Source organism: Peromyscus eremicus, chromosome 1 (assembly GCF_949786415.1).
Source record: "Peromyscus eremicus chromosome 1, PerEre_H2_v1, whole genome shotgun sequence".
NCBI classification, from domain to species: domain Eukaryota; kingdom Metazoa; phylum Chordata; class Mammalia; order Rodentia; family Cricetidae; genus Peromyscus; species Peromyscus eremicus.
The window spans coordinates 185,055,815-185,079,159 of record NC_081416.1 but is presented as its reverse complement, the minus strand read 5'-3'; the positions used below and the strand labels follow the sequence as shown (position 1 = coordinate 185,079,159).

Sequence of the window (23,345 nt, the reverse complement as noted above, 5' to 3'; positions counted from 1 at the left end):
TGGTGTTCTTTCAGAAATTCTTCTCTCATTCCAATGATTTCAAGACTCTTTGCCACTTTCTCATCACCAGGTTCACTGTATCTGGTTTTATGTTGGGGCCTTTAAATTTAGACATGAATTTTGTGCAGTGTGATCAGATTGGATCTATTGCAAGATGTCTACTGTATATATACCATTCTGTTATGCCTGCACCATTTTTTAAAGATGTCTAATTTCTTTCTACTATATATTTTTGTCTTCTTTATCAAAATCAGGTGTCCATAGGCATGTGAGTTTTTATCTAGGACTTCAATTCAATTCCATTGATCAACTTGTCTCATTTTATTCCAATACCATGCTGGTTTTATTACTACAGCTTTTTGGTACAACTTGAAATCAGGAACGATGAAACTTCCAAAAGTAATGCAGCCCAGGGGAGGTTAGCTCCCAAGAACTAGTCCAGGGTTGTGGATAGAAAACCTCAGAATAGTGGGTCTTTAAGAAACTTTTTAATCTGAGGGTATTTAGAAATAAGGTTCTATTTATCTGACAGGTAAATAAGGAAACACACATGCTTTCTGATCAAAGCTTTCTATTTTACTTCATCTTGAAAAATCTTCTCTGAAAATCTCTTTTGCTCCACGTAGATACACTCCACATTGTTACATTCTCTACACAGCCACATACCTCTTTTGCCCAATTATATCTCTTTTCTACACAACTTCATTTTCCTTGTCTCCACATGATTACATATACACACAAAGCCACAGCTATACATTTCATTTACATTCATCTTTCACCATATAGCCACATCCTTCCTGCATAGCCATGTACTTCTATATACAGTTACATCTTTTGTTTATATAGCTCAAATATCTCTTCTACACACATTTCTTCTCTCTACCCTGCTACATTCCTTCACACACTACTAGATCACTCACTCACTCTTTACTCACTCACTCTCTCATTCATTCACTCTCCTCTAGTCACACATATATCTACATATGTTTTTCTATATAGCTACACAAGTCTTCACTTCTATAAAGCTACTTATCTTCTGCCCAGCTCTCTCACCACACACACACACACACACACACACACACACACACACACACACACTTTCACATCTGCCCAGCTCTTTACATAGACATACATCTCAGAGTCTCCTCTAGAAACCTCTTTTGCTCTCACTCCTGGCTAGCTACTCATCGTATCTCCTCAGCTTCCTCTCCACACCCATATGCAATACTTCTTCTACATCATTCACACACTCTTTACTCACTCAGTCACTCTCTCACACTTCTCTAATGCTTCTTCTTCATCTCTCAAATTTCTCTGTTTTTTCAACTACATCCTTCACTCATCTCTCTCTCTCTATCACACACCACACACACACACACACACACACACACACACACACACCTCTCAATCTCTGCACAGCTCTTATATAGTTCTACACAACTGTACCTCTCTATACCACCACTCCTCTTACAGCCAAACTCTGGACAATTATATGTCATATTTTCAGGGCCTGACTCATTCTCATAACACAAGATAAGTCACATAGTTTCTCTTAGGCTAGGGATTTCTCATTGGCCAGCTAGAGAGTAATGCTTGGCCATGCATGTAGCTCTAATTAGGTGAGGGCTCCAAGACAGAAAGTTAACAGTTGGCTGAACCTTGAGCTATAACTAAAACTGATGCTGAGACTATGTGCAAAAAGTCAACTACTGTAGATAGTTGTGTATAACAAAGTTTCCACAAGTTTGAACTTGATTCAGCAACAAACAAGACCTGGGAATTCATCTCCAGGAGCAATCAGTTTGCTTTGAATATGTTCTAAAGTCTAAAATTAGCTGTCGTTCTTACTGAAGATAATATTACTTTCCTATATCAGTTATGAAACATATTCTAGTATTATTAGAATTCTACAGCTTAAGCAGACATCATCTTCTTGAGCATCCACGAAAGTATTTGTGTCCAAATAAGTAAAACACGCTACCAATAGGCTGTGGAAATAACTTCACCATTGTTCTTTTTAGGGAGGTATAGTGGTTGCACATGAGAAAGTTACATACAGGAGCAAGAGGTCATTAACAATCAGTAACTCCATAGCTCTGCTAAGTGGGGCTCCTCAACTAAGAATTAGTCATCTGGTAGGTTGACCTGGTAAATACTAGGTGTCATCTGCTATATAATCCCATGCCCTCATGTACAAAAGTTTTTTTATTATTCTAGATTATTTCAGCTATTTTGTTTTTGTTGTTTTTTATACCTATGAAGCTGAATGTTTTCCTCTGAAGATCTATGAAACATTAAGGTGAAATGGTTCATTCTGATGAGTAAGGTTGGCTGAATTCCTAATATTTTGATTTCCAGAAATATTTCACTTTGGGTCCTTTTTAATTATTTATTACATTTCCATTTTAAGCTGTGAACTGTTTTATTCATTTTCTTCCCCTGTTTGTGTTTTCCTGTGTTTCTTTTTTACTTATTATTAGTATCATGTATAATATATCCTGACCATAGCTTCTTCTCCCTCTATCCCTTCCTGTCCCATCCTCACCACAGACCTCTTATCTCCAAAAGATCCATTGCTTCTTCTTTTCCTGTCATAAAAGAGCAGGCCCCCCAGGGAAGTCCAATAAACACAACATAAAAAAAAGTGGCAATAAAACTAGGCAATAGCCCTTTTATCAAGGCTGGATGAGGCAGCCCAATAGGACAAAAAGTGTTTCAAGAGCAGACAAGTGAGTCAGAGCCACCCATCTCCCACTGTTAGGAGTCCCACAAACATCCCAACCTAGCAACTACTGCAAGTATGCAGAGGAACTAGCACTGACCCATGCAGGCTCCACGATTTCCACTTCAGTCTCTGTGAGTCGCTATAAGCCCTGCTTAGTTGATTATTTGGGCCATGTTCTCCTAGTTTCCTTGACCACTCTGCTTCCTATAATCCTTCTTCTTCCTCTTCTCCCGGGTTCCTTCTGCCCCACTTAATGTTTGTCTGTAGGTCTCTTCTCTGCATCTGCTTCTAAAAGCTGCCAGAGGAAGCCTCTCTTGTATTTATTGGGTTAGACACTGATCTATTAGCATTGCATAATATCAGGAATCAATCCATTGATTTTTATTTTAGTCAGTTGTATTTGGTTCTACCCTATTTCTCTGACTCATTCAGCTTCTGGTTCCTAGCCATCCTTTTCCTGCATTTCTTTAAAGTATTTAGTAACTTCAACTGTAAGATCTTCCATAACATTCATAAAGGCTAATTTAAGGTCCTATTTTGGGGCTTCAGCTTTATTGGAAAATTCAGGTCCTGCATTGGTAGTGTTGGACATTATTGGGGCACTATTGGAGACATATCGCCCTGGCTGGTTTGTGTTGTATTTTTCAGGTCAGTGAGCAGGCAGCCAGAGGTGTTCTGCTGCAGAGCTGTGGATTATATGGGGGGGGGGATTGGATCTTGAGAACATAGGGAGAGAAAAGGTTTACGGGAAGCCTTATTTGTTTTCTGGAAGGAGTGGCCTGTGGGAAAGCAATATGTGCCTGACGGAGTTGGGTGCTGTGATACAGCAATGGGTGGTGAGAGGGAGGTTCAAATGGAAAGATCTGTGAGTTCCATAGGAAATGGGAACAGTGGGGCTGTGAAGGCTGCCACAGGAGTTTTGCTGCAAAGCTGATGTTGAGATTTGGGGGTTGGAACTGGGTGAAAGAGGGAGAAAGGAAGGTCTGCATATAATCTACCTGGGTTTCAGGAAGGTATAGCCTATAGGTTAGCAGGGATTTTTCTTGACTTCTTTCTATACTTTGGATATTACCTTCTGTCAGATGTGGAGTTGAAAAAATCTTCCCCCTGTTCTGCTGGCTATTGTTTTGTCTAAATAATAATGCTGTTTACCTTAGAGAAATTTTTAACTGCCCTAAGGTCCCATTTATGAATTATTCATCTTAGTGACTGCTATATTATTACTCTGTTCAAAAAAGTCATCTCCTATGCCAATGAGTTCAAGGCTATAACCACTTTCTCCTCTGTGAGGCTTAGTGTATTTGGATTTATTCTGAAGCTTTTAATCCATTTGTACTACATTTTGTGAAAAGTGATGAAGATGGATCTATTTGCATTCTTCTACATGCAGACATCAGTTTGACCAGTAAGTACTATTTATTGAAGATGCTATCTGTGGGAGCCCATTTTCAGGTTCTTAGTGGATTTACTCAGCAGGTCTGCATAGAGAGAATGATTAGACCATGGGTCAGAGAGCAGGTGTCTGACAGTCTGCACTTGGCTATGCTGGGGTGAGGTCTTTTGCTCCACTCCTCAGCATTTCTATAAATACCTTAGGGCAGAGACAGTCAGGGTCCATTGGAATAGGTTCCAGGCCCTCTCAAGGCTATCCTGTATTTTCTATATATTTATCTCCACACTCTAAATCCTTCTATCTAATATTTCTTGTTGCTGTCACTCAAGAAAACTTTGCGGAATTGTGGTGTTGGCGGGTAGCTGCCCCACAGAATGGCACCATGAACAGGGACTAAAGATAAATGAACAGGGACTGAAGACAAAGGAAAATAATAATAGTTTCATACAGAGTTTTTAGCGAAAGTGTTGAATTAGGTGCTGCCAGTGGTAAAAGGGACATGTCCAGTGTTGTAATGGAATAAATATATATATATATATATATATATATATATATATATATATATATATATATACACATATATATATATATTAGGGGAGGAGGTTTTATCCTTGAAAGAAAGGGAAAAAATGGACTGGAAGGAAGTCCAATGCTGCAGAGGAAAAAATATCTATCAAGATTTCTATCTTCTATCTCTCTCTTAATTTCTACCTGTGAAAAATAAGTATAAGACGTAGTGCAGTAATATAGTGTAGGAAATACTTTGAAGTGTGCAATCATGTTAAAAAAATTATTTAAGATAAGTTGGGCAACTAGACAAAAAAACTCTTCAATTTTCTAATTTTGGGGGCCATGAATGCAAACTGGGAAAAAAACCTTTCTTTGAGCTTTACATGTAGCAAAAGAAGGTTTTCTTTGAGTTTATTGGGCAGAAAAAAAGATTCATATGGAAGCTTTGGCCTGGGGACAGTTGAAATACTAAGTCCAAGCAGCAGGAGAAAGATTTCTCCCCAAGGCAAAAATGGGGGTGTAATAACCCAAAAAGTTAAAGTTTAGAAAATTTGGGGAAAGTTGGTTTTTCTTTCTCTTGGGAAAAAAAATCTTTCTCTTAAACTAAAAGTTTTTCTTGAAAAAATTGGTGAAATCTCTCTAAAGAGACCTAAGACATGGGGATCGCCCAATGACAGAGAAATAGAAGAGATCTACATGAACAGCCTGGACATGAGTGGGGGTAATGAAGGGCTAGGGTCGAGGGAAAGAGAGCTTGGGGGAGTGGGAGATCTTTCTCAAACTAAAAGCTCTCTTTAAAATTTAAAAACTAAAGACTTTCAGAACTCTCTCAGAAGGACAAAAATTAGAATCACCTGGAGATATTAGTATGGGAATAACCTGTAATTAGCTCTAAGGGAAAACAATAAACCTCTTACAGCAAAACCTCTCTAAGTTTTGTCTTTCTTTCAAGCTTTAAAAATCCTGCCTGTTGTGGATCTCTGCATCTGCTTCCATCAGTCACTGAATGAGAGTTCAATTGGCATGAGAGAGGAGGGATTATATGAGCAAGAGATATTGAGACCATGACTGGAAGAAGCACAGGGACAAATAGTGAAACTAGTGGAAACACATGAACTGTGAACCAATAGCTGAGGAGCCCCCATGGAACAGGAACAGGCCCTCTGAATAAATGAGAGAGTTGATGAGCTCGAACTGTTTAGGAGGCCCCGAGTCAGTGGGACCAGACCTGTCCTTGGTGCATGAACTGGCTTTTTGGAACCTAGGGCCTATGCTGAGGCACTTTGCTCAACCTTGGTGTAGGGAGGAGGGAACTGGATCTGTCTCAACTGAATCTACCAGGCTGGGCTGACTCCCCAGGGGAAATCTTGCCTTGGAGGAGGTGGGAATGGGGAGTGGATTGGAGGGAAGGCTGGGGGTGGGAACAGGGAGGACAGAGGAATCCGTGGCTGATATGTAAAATTAAATTAATTATAAAATAAAAGTACTTATTAAAATATAGTTGTTATAAGCTATGGAAATGAAGTCCATAGGTAGCTTGTAACAACAGACTGATATAAGAGAAATGTATTCTTGGAAAGGTAGTTCTTCCACTAAAGATGGCAACATTGCCCAGAAAAAGTTTTCAGCTTGAAAAGACGTTCATAGTAAACCTTAAATACAGCTTTTAAATGAATAAGAAGGAGGAAAATTATCTCAGTTTGTTGAATATTAGTTCCAAGGAAAAATTGTAAGAATACAAAACTCGAGCTTCACAGTTTTTGGCTCCTTGAGAAAATACCTTATTTTCCCTAATAGCTGAGGAAGAAATTTTTTCTAAGAACTTTACAGTAGTTCAACAGGAATTTCACCCTCATCCTGAAGTGAAGCTTTTTGTAGAGCAAACTGAAAGTTCTGCTACAACAGAAAACTTTGTCTGAATTATGGCACAGAGAAGCTATTATGAGTTTGGGCAAATGGACAGCCCCCAACTACAAACTGTTTGTCAACAAGCCATTTTAAAATCCTTAAGAAAGCAAGGGAACGCAGTCCATACACTGAACATTGTTTTAGAAGAAATGTATGGGAAATTAAAAAAAAGTTCTTTACCTCTTGAACAGACAGCCTGCAATGAATGAAAATCATAACTATAACTATCTAATCTTCAACTCCCTCAAAGACTCAAGGAGGAAATTACCTAGTAAAACAGGAAGTGCGAACAAGTGATTTCAAAAAAACAAAAACAAAAACAAAAAAATGAGAGTTGACAGAAAGAGCCTGGACAGTCATCCGAGGTTTCTCCACAGCGTTGGGGCATCATCTTCAGCCTATAGGCTTAGCGTATCTGACAGACTCATTTGTGAAGCAGGATGTACACAAGGTCAACAGTTCAACCTCACATTCGGTACCAGTAGTCCATGTATCAGATAAACATGAATTCCACCAATGTACTGTCATGATTCAGGGTTTTAAATTCTGGAAATTGTTGGCATTTTTTGAAATTCCACTGTCCATTCTTCTTGGTTTGTGGGTGGCTTCATCTTGGCATCCCATTCACCACTTCCCATTCTTCTCTGCTTGTGGGTGGCTTCATCTCTTTTATTAAATGCCAGTCTACCATTGAGAAGTTAGACTCTGTTAACCTAGTTACTCTTTCAAGAATAACTGTACAGGGGTACTGTACCTTTTCCGGATGGCAAAGGCCACTTCAGCAATGGTGCCATATTGTCATGGACTCAAGGATGCCCGTTGCTAAAGCCATAACAGCACTTGTCTTGGCAAGGACTGGTAGTCCTTTGTTTTGTGTCCTGTCTGTCCATTTTAGATAGCATACTGTCAGCAGTCGATATGATGGCACTTTTTTGCCTAGTGGTTAACTTTTGCCACAACAAAAGTTAACTCCATGTGCAATTTCTTCAATGCCCATATCTTCTCTGAAGTAGATGGTTCTGCCAGGAGCCCACATGTCTCATAATCAAAAAAAAAAGAAAAAAATCTAAGTTATTAAAACATTTTAAATGCCATATTCTGTAGATCTCTGAAGGGTTTGAAGATGACCTGTCTACCTAAAATATAACTCTGCTTGGCCTTGAAAACATACTAATATGACTACAAGTTCCATAGTAATGTCTAACTACTAATTTTTATTTCTTTATATCCTAATAGTTGGTAATAATAACATCCAATCCCATATGGGTCTCTGAATCCCTCTAGCACACAGTAATGATAAGATTGATAAACTATTGATAGGAATTGTGCTGGAGGCCTCAGAATTTCAGAAAAAAAACATCATGTCAATAGTAATCATTTAAAAAAGGATTTTTTATAACCTGGCAACAAGCCAAGGAAATTTTATGGAAATGTCCTACTTGTTCTTTTTACAGTCAGACTCTGCCACCAGCAGGATGTAACTCAAAGGGTACTCAGAAGAATGAAATCTGGCAGATGGATGTGTTTTACTTAGCAGAATTTGGAAAACTGAGATAAGTACACCGCACTATTGATACTTATTCAGGATTTTAATGGGCAACTGTTCTGAATTCTGAAAAAGCTGATTCTGTAATCACGCATTTGCTAGAAGTTATGGCCATCATGGGTATACCTGCACAAATTAAAACTGACAATGCTCCAGCATATGTCTTTGGTAAAATGTAGTATTACTTCAAAGTGATTTTCTGCAGGATTCATCTAACTGAGTTGGGATGGCCAATGAAAAGCAAGGAGCACAGGCAAAAAATAAGTGATATGAGCAAGGTTTAGCTGAAAGTGTGGTTATTGGATGTCACAATGTTAGTGTCATGGTGCTTCACAAAGACCCCAAGAACATATATGTGAATTAGGAGAAGCACAAAGACACTAAGGACAGAGCCATCCTCAGGTATTCCTCATAGGTCATAAAAATTACAGCTTTGTCAAGCCACTGGTTCTGCTCTGTGTTTGCATACTGCTCACTTCACATATTTACCTTCATCTGATGGAGAAACAAATGATGAATAGTTCAGCTTCAGCATATTTATTTACAGGAATTTTCAATTAAGTGTGTTGAAGGAGATTTGGAATATTTTTTTTGTAGCTGAGGATGTAATTGAAGGACATTGCTGAACAGACATGTTTCTTTCCTAATGCTCATTATCTTTATTTAAAATGAAACCAAAGAATCATTCCTTTTTTTCTATTTAACTGTATTGATGAAATCATATATCATGTTTTCAGAAAGCAAAGAAACAATTGATACATTTTAGATGCTATGATTAAATGAATTATTAAAGGGAATGAAGAATGGCAAGGCTTGTGCAAGCCATGTTTACCATACTTGGACAGGATAGAATCTTTTCAGAATCAGTAAGCTGTAGGTGTGTGTACATGTAAAAGTAACAAAAGAGTTCATGAATATCCACGTGATTGACTTCTTTTTTTTTTTTTAAATTTTTATTTTGCAATACAATTCAGTTCTACATATCAGCCACAGATTCCCTTGTTCTCCCCCCTCCCGCCCCCCTCACCTTCCCCCCAGCCCGCCCCCCATTCCAATCTCCTCCAGGGCAAAGCCTTCCCCACAGACTGAGATCAACCTGGTGGACTCAGTCCAGGTAGGTCCAGTCCCCTCCTCCCATGCTGAGCCAAGGGACCCTGCATAGGCCCCAGGTTTCAAACAGCCAACTCATGCAATGAGCACAGGACCCGGTGCCACTGCCTGGATGCCTCCCAAACAGATCAGGCCAATCAACTGTCTCACCCACTCAGAGGGCCTGATCCAGTTGGTGACCCCTCAGTCATTGGTTCATATTTCATGTGTTTCCGTTTGTTTGGCTATTTGTCTCTGTGCTTTATCCGACCTTGGTCTCAACAATTCTCTCTCATATAAACCCTCCTCATTCTCGCTAATTGGACTCCCAGAGATCCACCTGGGGCCTAGTCATGGATCTCTGCCTCCAGATCCATCAGTAGTTGGATGAGGTTTCTAGCACGACAATTAGGGTGTTTGGCCATCCCATCACCAGAGTAGGTCAGTTCGGATTGTCTCTCGACCATTGCCAGCAGTCTGTTGTGGGGGTATCTTTGTGGATTTCTGTGGGCCTCTCTAGCACTTTGTTTCTTCCTATTCTCATGTGGTCTTCATTTACCATGGTCTCCTATTCCTTGTTCTCCCTCTCTGTTTTTGATCCAGCTGGGATCTCCCACTCACCCAAGCTCCCCCAAGATCCAGCTATACCACTCTTGGGCATATACCCAAGGAATGCTCAACCACACCACAAGAGCACTTGTTCAGCTATGTTCATATCAGCGTTGTTTGTAATAGCCAGAACATGGAAACAACCTAGATGCCCTTCAACTGAAGAATGGATAAACAAAATGTGGTACATATACACAATGGAATACTACTCAGCAGAGAAAAACAATGACATCATGAGGTTTGCAGACAAATGGATGGATCTAGAAAAAATCATCCTGAGTGAGGTATCCCAGACTCAGAAAGACAAACATGGTATGTACTCACTCATAACAGGATACTAGATGTGGAACAAGGATGACTGGACTGCTACTCACATCACCAGGCAGGCTACCTGGAAAACAGGACCCCAAGAAAGACACAGGGATCGCCCAACGACAGAGAAATGGAATGAGATCTACATGAACAGCCTGGACAGGAGTGGGGGTAGTGAAGGGCGAGGGTCGAGGGAAAGTGATTGACTTCTTATGGGGTAAGTAGGAGGGTGAGAATGAAAGAAAAAAGTTATATAAATATGACTTTGATGTTTGAAAACTCCAAAAAAGATAAATATATATTTCCTAAGTTTTTTTCCTTATCTGGCAATATGGACACTGTACTCATGAGTCTTGTTTGTAAGAAGGAGCAGCCCTATCAGTGATGGTAGAAATCTCTGTAATACTTAGCATTACAGATCTTACATCTTGATTCCATTATCTTTGGAAGCAAACAGCATCATTCTCCTTCCCTAATTCCCATCTCTGTGAAACCCAGACTCTGTATGTGTTCTCAAGGTGGAATAGATACTGATAAACATCATGAGAACAATAATGCAAGAGCTCTTAAGAAAGTGCAATAATATAAAACTCTGGGTTGAGCAATAATACCCCATTCATTATTTGTAATTTGCACTGTGGCAGCTTTAGGAAACATGATTGAAATTGAGATGAACCATTTGATACTTGAAGAAAGTGAAGATTTGCTTCCAGATATTAAGTCTTTTTACCTAAAACAATGGATTTATAGACACATGTAATTAGTTAATCTGTGGAAAGTTGGCTCAGCTGTGGAATGTACTGTTCTTGCATATGAACTGAGTTCAGTCTACGGCACTTGTATCAGATCTCTCATAACTGTCTGTAACTCTAAATACAAGAGCACTGGATGCTTCTCACCTACATCTGTACTTGGGTAGACATAACCACCCATAACATATAAATACACATAAAGGCATAATAAAATATTTTTGTTTAATTTTTGTTGTGTTTATTTTTCTAAACACCATTTATTCTGACTTGATTTCACATTGAAAATAATTTCATTACACTTTGTTCAATTAATTTGGTGGATGCTGTATACAGGAATACATGGAAATCTGAAGACAATTTTTAGGAGTTGGCTGCCTCTTCCTACTACATGGGTCCTGAGTATGAACTCTGGTCATCAGCTTTAGTTGCATTAGTTTCAACTTCTGAGTCATCTCACTGGCCTAAAATGTTCTTTATGGACTTTCATTTCAATTTGTAGGTTGACAGATCAATGACAGAATAAACATCTTTCTGTCATTTGTATGTAGAAAACCATAACCAAATAATCATTTGACAAACATGGGCTGTGCAGGTGACAATACTTTTTGAATAATTGTGGTTAATTGATTTTCATACAAAACCATTTTATTCTATTACTTTATGGCATTACTAACTGGGTGCTATATAAAGGAATATTGAATATAGAGCTATTCATATTTGCCACATCATGTGTCTATATATGTACTAAATTCCCTAAATTTTGACCACATTGGACCTTTGAAATGAGTTGTTCATATATGTTACTAAATAGCCAGTTTCATACTTAGAGTTTCTGATAGTTTTCCAAGTAATTATTTTCCCTTTTCATTAATCCTACGGAGGAATTGCACTTGGTTCCCAGCACATACGTATCAGAGTTCAGTGGATCTAATGCCCTATTTTGTTTTCTATGGGCTCTTGTACATACATGGTGTGAATGTTCTTATGTAGGGACACATATGTTCTTATGTAGGGATACATGCATGCAAAAAGAATAAAATGATCTTCAAAGATTTGTGAATCTAATCTGATCTACATGTCATTTTATAGGAGGTTAATCACTAAAAAAAAAAAAAATCTTATTTATTCCCAAACACTGAAGTTTGATTATTAAGACTGTTTCTTTGAGAAAAAAATGTAATTTACCTTGGATTTACAGAATCAAGATGTGAGTCAAGGGACATTGTTAATGATCATATTCCTATAAAGCCTAACTTAGAAAAGTGATATATTTTATTTATGCAGTAGTCTTTTAGATCCTTCAGAATTCCATTGGGGAGGGTGGAGAGCATGACCAATGTGAATGATTTATGTGAAGAAACACTCCCTTGACTTATTAGAAACTTCATTTTCTAAGCAGGGGATACACTCAAAACAGCAGGCAGCCATTGCCTCCTGACATAAATGACTAAATCAAGAAGCACAATCAGCACTGTACACAGATTATGGAATCTGAGGAAAATTAGACACATGCTGATATAAAAAGTTTTACATACTCCCCGCATAACTGTATTATATTATCATGTTGAAGTATCAAAAACTTATTTTATATACAACAAATGAGAGAACATATTTAAATTAGTATGTTATATAATGCCAAACATATGAATGTATGGAAACAAACTGATGTAAAGTTGAGTAGCTAGCCAATCCTAGAAATTTAGGAAGTTCTGGTTATTTGTTATGAGGAAATATGACCAAGCTTGCAAACTGGGTTTTCTAAATAAATTCTGTCAACCTGACACACAGTAAATTTTTAAAAAAAATAGAGATAACTTTAACTAAAACTTTATTTCCATCAAACTAGCTTGCTGTAATATTATTTAAGCATTTTACTAATGGATAATTGATGTAGGAATGGCCAGTCCACTATGAGAAATGCTTTGTTTAGGCAGGGATGTATGAGAAATCAAGCATAGGAAACCAATAAGCAGTGTTCCTTCTGGGAGCATGTCTTCACTGCAGTCTCCAGTTACTGCATTGTCTTCCCTTGACTGTCACCCATGAGCCAAATCAGCTCCTGCTCCTCACTTTGCTCATGGTCTATGGTTAATCACAACAACAGAGTAGCAAGCTAGGCTTATTGGACATCTGAAACAGGGAAAAGATCTCCTCAAATCTCAGATAGTAAAAATGAACTCATGTAAATGACCACTGCAAAGGAAACAGCTGAATAAGCAGAGCCTAGTGTATGTATTTTGAAGTGCTAAATTGTTGTATATTGAGCTGCAAGGCCAAGTGTTTCCTTAAGTGGAAAATCCTTACAAAGACTGTAAATGCAAGAAGAACCTGAATAAATTGAATAAATGTTAGATTGTTTAAACTTTTTTGAAAGATTTTTTTAAATTAAAAAATAATTGTTGACACCAAGATTGGAAAAAGCACAGGGACAAATAGCCAAACTAATGGAAACACATGAAATATGAACCAACAGCTGAGGGGCCCCCAACTGGATCAGGCCCTCTGGACAAGTGAGACAGTTGATTAACTTGAAGTGTTTGGGAGGTCCCCAGGCAGTGGGACCAGGACCTGTCCTTAGTGCATGAGCTGGCTGTTTGGAACCTGGGGCTTATACAGGGACACTTCGCTCAGCCTGGGAGGAGGGGACTGGACCTGCCTGGACTAAATCTACCAGGTTGAGCTGAATCCACAGGACAGTCTTTTCCCTGCAGGAGATAAAAATGGGGGGAGGGCTGGGGGAAAGGCGGGGGTAGGGTGGAGGACAGGGGAATCCATGGCTGATATGTAAAATAAAATTATAAAATAAAAAAGTAAAAAAAAATATGTACATATCTTTGTATTACCATGTACCTGGTGATGGCGATCTATACATTCCATCAGAAAGTTCCTAATTCTTGCTTGCTAACTTTACATCCTTTTTTTGCATCTCCTGTACACTGGATCATCTCATGTTCCCCCCAAATATGGATAACTACAATGCTTCCTTTCTGTTATAGTTGAAACAATGTCTCACTGTGTAGTGTTGGTTGAGGGCAACTGTCTTTCTTGACCAGGCTAAAATGTTTCCTTCTTCTTTGTATTCCTTTTTTCCCATTCCCCAACATTTTAAGGACTATTTTGAAGAAGTGTGGGGAAAAGGCATATCTCTGTCCAGTTTCTATTTAGTTCTGTCAAGGCAGGGTTTCCATACGAGACCCTGTCTGACTTGGATTTGCTACATAGGCCAGGCTCTCTATTAGAGGGCAGAGATTTTCTGCCTGTGCTTCCAATGTGCTTGGATTAAAGACATGCACTACCACACATACCTGTCCCCATTTCAAATTTTAGTGAATATTATTTTTTCTCTAATGTAGTACAATGATGTCCATAAATTTACCACAGTAAAACTTAAAATGTGAAGATGTGTTCATTCTATTCTTTCGGGCTTTGTTTTATTTTTTAACTCTGAAGGGATGATAGATTTTGTTAAGTATTTTTTCTGCACATTTTTGAAGGAAAATGTAGTTGTATCTTTATATTTTATTATGTAGTATATTACACTTAACTGATCTGCCTATGTTGAACCATACTTGCATCTCTTGAATGAAGCTAACTTGGACACAGAGATGGACCTTTCTGTTGTGTTGTTGAGTTTTCTTGGAAGGTGTTTTTCTATTGCTCTAATATGGTAAGCACAAATGTGATTTTATTGCTGCCCTCAGAAAGGATACTTACCTCAATAGCTACACCTTTAGCTCATATGTCTTTTCCAAGGGAATGATTATCCTTATTACTCTGAGGAAGAATATTAACTGCCTATTTCATACTATCTGAGCAACCTAAGATAGCACTTCAAATCAAGTTAGAAGACTTTTCTGAAGTTAACTCCCTTAAAAATCAATCCACTTTTTTAGTTAGTCAGTAAGAATTAGGTACCTTAAAACCACCCACATCAGAATTTTATCTATAATGATGCCCGGAACATATATAGAATATTTCATTTGAATATGTGGAAACAAACTGATGTAATGTTGAGTAGCTAGAAAACCCTAGACATTTTTATTACTACTGATACCTCCCATAAAAAGAAGCAAACTAGATGTAATCAAATTGGTTTTAATGAACTATGCAAGAATTATGGGGACAAAGAAAGATTCCTCCATTGAGCAAGTTCTTCATTGGGTATTTTTCAAGGTTGGAGAGATGGCTCAGATGTCAATTATAATTGCTGTTCCTGAAGAGGACCCAAGAAGCTCTCTCCAGTTCCCAGGATCCTGAATCACTCTTCTGGTATCATTATATATCAGTAATGCCAGTGTTGCACAGATATACATGCAGACACAATACCCATACCCACATAAATGAAAAAAAAAGAAATACAGAAAAAGACAAAGTTATAATCCATACAATACCTAATATGGATCATGAAAAAATATTTTTACGTCATAAAATATGGACAATATAGAGCTTATTTGTAGCTAGAGTTTTTTTCTGGCCTGCCCACAGTCAGGACAAATCTCTCTCACCCACCAGTCCCATATATATATATATATATATATATATATATATATATATATATATATATATATATATATATATGTTTTTAACAAGGCGAACACCAAACATACTTTATTAGGAGGAAAAAGCAGCCAGAACAAGGCACAGCAAGCAGAAGCAGATGTTAGCAGTCAACAGGTTAGTGTTGCATACAAATATAATGTTTCTTTTCAATAGCCTGGCAATAGCCAGAGGGTTGTAAAATAACCTCCGCAGCAGCTGGTATGGACCCAGGAGCGCTCACCAGCAGGCACAGAGCACAGTGACAGACAACCAGAATGGACTTGGCTACTGTAGTGCAAATGTCTAGGACAGAGCTGAGAATTCAGTCCGACACTGAGGAGCAACACTAGAATCTGATGGTACTTCCCGAAGCGGTCACTCAAGTTGTATTATGTACTATTTTAAGTGACAAGAAGGTGCCAAGGAACATTATTTACAGACATCATGGTTGTACAGTACCTTTAAAATCTGCAATGTAGGTTTTCTGTGAAGAATTAACTGCACTAAAATGCTATAAACTGTACTTAAGTAATTCGGCTATGAGCTTACAACAAAGAGATAAATACTGCTGTCCAAATGATTGTTTATAGTTTAATATAACTCAACATCAGCAACCAGTATAGTCACTATTATCTGATGTGTCTGGGCATCTTCTAGTCTCATTTCCCTCTGAGTTCACAAACTCAAGGACACAGGAAAAGATGCAATTCTGATGAAACAATATGTGGACTGCACATGTCAACTTAGGAAAAAAAATCCCACTAGAAACTCCAAATGCATGCCTGTCTGAAGTCACAGCACTCATCCCAGATGAGTACTGAGGGCTTTGAAACACAACTCCACTACTAATTGTATAGTTTTAAGTCTGAAGTTTTAAGAACTATCTTAGTGACCTTGGCTTACTTCAGAGTCTCTTTCTCTAAGGAGAAAAGGAGACTGACCATAAACCACATCGACAATGCACAATGCCCTGTGGCCAGAAAAGTTGCATTTTTTTCCTCTGAAAGGAAGGGAGTCTTTTCTTATTTGTTTTGGACTTTCAAAGCTTGATTTATAGTTAACTACAAACATCACTACTTTTGGAAGGTTATAGAAAAATTCTTAGAAAAAATAATTTCAAACATTAGTCACACTGTTGAAATACCCATCCAATATTAATAATTTGTTTTTCAGTAAGAAATAGAATTCTTCATAGCAAATGCCCCAGAGCTGCCTCACTCAGGTGTCACAGCCGTTTCAAACCACACTGCTCACTAACTAGCTGTGTTTCTCCAGCCCTGGACACCAGCAAAACCTCTGTTGTTTCTAGGCACCTCTATCTGTGCAACAGAAGATCCCACTGGAGAGAGAGACTGAAGACTAAGCTCACATTCTGGGTGCAAAGTCCTAGCAGCCGACTCTGTGCTTCCTATGGGAATACTGTCTGATGCACATGAGAGCAGACCCTGGGAATGCTCTTGGGAGACAGGGGTTACTTTGCCTTGACTGGTTCTCGCTCTAACCAGCGAACCCTAACTTTCTGTTTATAATGACATTCTTTTAAAAAATCCTGTGATATTGATGGCAGAGGGAGCCCACCGATCCCATCATGCGTGGTGCACCTGCAGATCACCACATGGCAGATATACTGCAGGCTGAAAGGAAAAGTCCTATTTAGTGATATCATAAGCAACGGTTCAAAAAACATGCAAGAGCTGGGTCTTTGTAATGTTCCTGAAGGCCCGTGACAGTGGAGGAGTGAAACATGCAAGGGTTGTGGACATCGAAGCTGAAGTTGTGGTTCCACTGTTCGATCTGGGCGTGCAGGGATCTGTTGTAGTGGCGGAAGCTAACAGAGAAGAGGTAGTCCTCCTGCGCAGAGTCCCTGAGCAAAAACGTGCCTTCAGGTTTCCCTTCCAGAAGGGCTTCTGCTTCCTATCGGTCCATCACACCCCAGTAACAGGGATTGCCTGTGATCTGAAGCAAATCCGGCACAAGGCAGTGTATGTAATCGATCTGGGTATGAACTCTCCAAGCTCCCTGTCTTCTCACGTGTGAGTGGCTGTCCCTGGACACCTGGCGCTGCCTCTGCCTCCTAGTCTGCAGACACAGGGTGGTGGAATCCTCTTCCGAGTCACAAGTCGTCTCCACTTATTTCCATCATCCCTGGGGCTAGCTTTGTTCCCAGATTACACAAGGTATTAACCTGTGCAGTGGCTTCAAAGGTGTGTATTTGTGCATTGGGAGGGGGGTCCACCCCTTCCTCAATACTAAGCCATCTTCTCTCTGGGAGCCTATCTTCTTCATCTTCTGTAGACACCAATGAGGGATCAAATGTATCAAAAAAACGTTGAATGTGGGCTCACAGGAGCTGTATGCTGCTTAATAAAATGCCACTTCTGTGCTACATCTGAGCCAGTAGGAAAAGGGCATTTCTCCAGCATTAATTCAGAAAGACCATTTTTTCTTTTATTGGAAAAGACAGGCTTTGACTTCTTGCTGTAAGTTCTCATGGGGAAACACAAACTCACAGTGTCCTGGAGCCTCTGCCTCAGAGAGTGGCTCCCGACCGCCCTGCTGGAAACATTGTTCATATAGTGCACCAAGCTGACTCCATAGCACCGCTCTCACCTCTGAAGGCTGCTCCTAGTTCTACCAAACTTCTTCTCAGTATCCAGTGAACTCTGGGTCTTTGTGGAACAGGAATGTTTCTTCTTCCCTCCCCATGGGGCATGTTGAGAGTAGCAGTCTCTTTGAGCAAGCCTTGTTCTCGGGGTGGCGCACGAGTCACTGTCCTTCTCAATGCTTATTTCAACCATCTAAGGGATCTCAGCCGTGCAGCTTTGGTTTCGTCTTGCAAAGGTCTTTGAAGGGCTTGTCCCAGCTGTAAGGCAACGTTTTCTCTTAAGGGACTGCTGTGCTGCTGGGGAGCGGACTCTCCCAGGCTGATGCTTTTCTCTTTGACAGACAGACACCTGCTGGAGCTCATGTCCACCTTCTTGCTGTGGCTTCCTCCTTCGTGGTTGAACAGAGCCTGGCACCTGTGTTTCAAGTTGTTCCACATTTTCCTCACTTTATCCATTGATTAGAAGAGTGAGAGCCTACTGCGCGCAAGCTCCCACTGCACGCAGTACCATGGGCAGGGGCTCAATGGCCCGACTTGTCTTCCTCTTCCTGGTCAATCCATCCTGGCCCAAGGGCCTTGCTGCCTGCGCCAAGGTGCTGAGGCGCCTGCCTGAGGAGGACTGCGCCAGGCGCAGGGACCCAGGCAAAGAGAGGCGACCACTTGCGGGCGCTGAGTGACCACGGTGGGGACACTTAGCTAGAGGGGCGCAAGGGGCGGCCTCATCCAGGGCACCTGTGGCCAGGCAGGAGGAGCTGGGAGCCTCTCTCTCCTCAGCCTTTCACTTCCCAGAATTCTCTTCTCTGTTTGTCCCGCCTATACTTCCTGCCTGGCAACTGGCCAATCAGCTTTTTATTTATACAGAGCAATATCCACAGTATTTATTTGTAAAAAAGACTCACACAAAATTATATAATAAAAATTAATAACTTGTGTATGTTTATTTGACTCTATCCTTCAGTTAGCCAAAGTCTTTTCAACATCTGTTCCTGAAAGGTTGCATAATGGGGCTGAATGTAGTTTGCAGTACATTTGCAGAAGGTAGTTCAAATAATCTTTCTCCACCAGCCACTGCACTCTTCTAAGGAAGAAGACATAACCTTTCAACAAGTTTCCATCCTTGTCTTTATTCTGCTTCATTCCCCAAAGCACCTGGGATGAATGAAACTGGACACAAGAAGTGGAATGTTCAGGAGGAAGAAGAGGAAAATCAAAGTGAACATCTTTGTCCAACTGTAAGCCTCAGCAGTGTGTATTGTGAAGTGTTATTCAAATCAGCACATTGTATGGGCACACATATATTCCCTCCTGCCTTTATTTCTGTAGCCAAAGGAAAGGCTACTTGTGCATTTATGAATCCTTTTTATTTTCCAGGTGGTTCCTCACATCTGTAAGAATCTTGGACACTCTCCTCTCTGGGTCTCTGAGAGAGGGTAGGTAGGGAGGAATTGAGTGTGAAAACACCATACTGTGTTAAGTTTCACCATTCAAGTGCTGTCAAAGTCACACAATCATTCAGACATCAAAAGAACACAGTTTATTTCAAATCTTAATGTATATTAGACAAAGAATAAACATCTACTGGAATTATGTCCAATAGCCAGGTCTTACAGAATAAGTGTTTCATTGAAAGTTTATGGGAGAATATGTACAGAAAAGTAGTATACATGATGATTCTAGGCATTGTCATTTAAGAAAGAGTAAGAGTCAAAAGCTAATGCATACATCTTGCATTGTATCCTAAAACGTGGTAATGTACCAGCACTAAAGTTGTCCGTTTCAGTTTGTAATATGTCAGTTCAGAAAGATGTTTTCCCCTTTAACTTTTGAAGAGAATTTCTCTCTGGTCTTAACAAAATTATGAAGTACTTAGGAAAAAAGATGCATCCCAGAAGGCCAACACTGGAGGCCAGGATGGAGAAGACCTCCACAGCCACCATGACCTTGCCCTTGGTGCTGTGGTAGACAGGGAGAAAAGTGACCCAGACACTACAGAACAACAGCATGCTGAAGGTCAGCAACTTGGCTTCATTGAATGTGTCAGGGAGATTCCTGGCCAAGAAAGCCACAATGCAGTTTCCAAAGGCAAGGGAGCCATGATTACCCAAGACACAGTAGAATGCAGTAACTGAGCCCTTGTCACACACAATGATGATGTGGCCATGCTCAGAGTGTGCATCAATGTTAATAGATGGAGGAGAAACTCCCAGCCAGATTGCACAGAGAATAATTTGGATTAGGGTACAGATGGCAATGATATAGTTGGGTGCCGCTAAAGTCAGGTAGAGTCTCATCGTTCTTCTGGGGGCTGTGACTTTGAAAGCCAGAACAACAGTAACTGTTTTGGCCAACACAGTGGAAACAGCCACAGTGAATACAACTCCAAATGTGATTTGCTGCAGGATGCATGTAGTTGCATTGGGATGGCCAATAAAGAGCAAGGGACACAGGAAACAAAAGAGGAGTGAGATGAGCAAGGTGTAGCTGAGACTGTGGGTATTAGCCTTCACAATAGGAGTGTCACGATACCTTACAAAGATCCCAAGAACTGCATCTGTGAATGCAGTGAAGCACAAAGCCATTGAGGTCAGAGCCATCCCCAAGGGGTCTTTGTAGGTCAGAAAGACCACAGATTTGTGAATGAACTGGTTCTGTTCTACATTGGCATACTGCTCCTCTGGACACTTCACACACTGATCCACATCTGATGGAGAAAGGAAAGTATGATTAGTGCAGATTAGCACATTTAGAGACCAGACATTTCAATTAAGTGTGTTGCAGAAGCAGTCCAATGTCCACATTCTTCCTGCGAATGTAGGTGAATGGCACTGCTGCATGGCAATGCTTCAATTTCATAATATTCATTCATTATATTTTTGTGTAAGGAAACCAAACCATCATCATATTGTGTATTTAACTGTGTGTTAATGATTCCGTTTGTCATCTTAAGGAAAGCACACATATTTTAGTACCATTGTGGATGCTATGATAAAGTGACTTAAAGTATTTAAGTGACAGAAGCTGAAATCATTAACCATTGTTTTGCACAGTGTATATTTTAATGTCTCAGAAGCACAGGTACATTGCCTGCTGATTTTTGTCTTTCTGTTTTATGAATTCTGTCCACATTATAGGTGGAGACTGTGTCTTCTACTGGGACAAGACCTGTGATATATTTTCTAGTGGGAATTTGTCAGCTTAAACACATTGACATAGAAGCAACACTAAAGAGAATCAGTAGGAAACCTCAGAGTCAGCAAGAGATACCCTAGGATTAAATTCTCAACATATTTATCTCAGAGGTAAATGGTAAGTGAATAAGAGATAAAGACAGGCGATAAAGGAAGAGGGAGAAGGGAAAGGAACATGGGAGAGGAGGAACGGGTTTTTGGCTGGAATACAAAGAACTGCCTCTGGATAGAGAGGAGACAGACTTGCCCTTTAGGAAAATGGCAGTTCATAAAGGCAAAAGGGGCAGCTCATCTTGGGATGAAGTGTTTAATTGGATAGTCAAGTCTATTAGGACAGCTACAGGGGGTGATGCTATCCTGACTTCAATACTTTGATAGCTGGACTTTGATAGTCAGCCCCAGGAGGAGGTAATGGTCAAATAAGGGAACAGACCTTGGTGGCTAGCTTTAAATATGTAATTGCCAGCCCATAGGTTGTGTCTTATGTCTTTAATCCTAGCACAAGGGAAGCAGAGGAAGGCACAATTCTGTGAGTTCAAGGTCAAGCTAGTACCAGGATAGCCAGGGCTACACAAAAAACCCTGTCTCAAAAAACCAAAAAAAATGTAAATGTCTTAGGTAGTATTTCTGCTGCTGTGAATGGAAACCATCGCCTTGGCAACTCTCATAAAGAAAAACATTTAATTGGGTGTCTTATAATTCAGAGGATTAGTTTGTTATCATCATGGTTGGTCATGGTGGCATGCAGGCTGATCTGCTGTAGAAGTACCTTAGAATTATACATGTTTGATCAACAGTAATAAACTCACTTACTGGGTGTGGCTTAAGTGTATCTGGGAGTTCAAATTCTGCCTCCAGAGTGACACAATTCCTCCAAAAAGACCACTCCTTCTCCAATAAGGCAATACTAATAAGACCACTCCTAATGATCTTATGTGGGCAAATCACATTCAAACTACTTCAATAATCTAATGGTTTTTAGCAAGGCAATGGGAAAGAGGGAGAAGGGCAGGGCTTGATAAAGATATGTTGGCCACACTTGGTCTGGCTAAAGGCCTTTCAGGATCATTAAGTTTTTGTGAGGGTGTTTGTGTATGTGTATAGATTTATATGTGTGTCTACATGTAGAATAACAAAAGAGTTTATGAATTTGAGAGTGATTCAGTTTATATGGAGTAAGTAGGAGGATGAAATGCTAGAAGAAATTTATATAATTTTGATGTTTGAAAATGCAAAAATAATTAAATATATTAAATAAATTCCCCCTTAGTTGTGCCTTCATCTGGCAGGAAGGACCCTGTAGTCCTGAGGCTTGTTCATAAGAAACAGTAACCCTATCACTTAAGGTAGAAACCTCTGTATATTTTTAGAATTAAAAATCCTACATCCAGATTCCTACACTGTTGGGAAGAACACAAGCACCTCGCTCCTCCATGAATATCCATCTGTGTGAGACTGAGACTGTGAGTGTCCTCCAGTGTGAAGGAGATACTGATATAACACCATGAGCAACTCAACACAAGAACATTCAAGTAAGAGTGATAGCATAGAATGTTTGTGTTTAGGAATAAGACCCCATTCAAAAGCTGTAATATCTAACCTGGCAAAATAAGGAAATGTGATTACAATTGCTCTGAATCAGAGGATTATTGAAGAGTCATGATGTGCTTCTAGATCTTGTCTTTTTATCTAGAATAATGCATTTAAAACATATGCAATTAGTTAATTTGTTTAAGGGACTGAAAGTTGGTTCAGTTGTGAAGAGAATGTACTGCTCTTACAGAAGCCCTGAGTTCAGTCCCCAGCACCCATGTCAGGTGTCTCACAGCTGGCTGTAACTAACTTCAGAGACATTGGATGCCTCTCACATGCACCTGCAATTGAGTACACATAACCACTCATCTCACATACATACACATAATGAAAGAAAAAATAAAATATTGTTTGCTTAAGTTTTTTATTTATCATTGTAAATACACATTAATCCTTTATGTTTTTACATTTAAAACAATTTCACTAGACTTTATTTAATCACTTCAGTAAATATTATGTATGAGTGCATGGAGGTCAGAAGAAAACATCTAGGAGTTGGCTGCCTCTTCCTACTACAAGGAATTTAATTGCTGTGTAATATTAGTGGCTATAAGTGTCCTTCAGAGACTTTATTTC

General features: G+C 39.6%; 1 pseudogene; it reads right to left on the bottom strand.

The window, feature by feature from the left end:
• Positions 1–16,854: 16,854 nt before the first annotated feature.
• Positions 16,855–18,444, bottom strand: LOC131902647 (suppressor of cytokine signaling 5-like; annotated as a pseudogene).
• Positions 18,445–23,345: the final 4,901 nt, after the last annotated feature.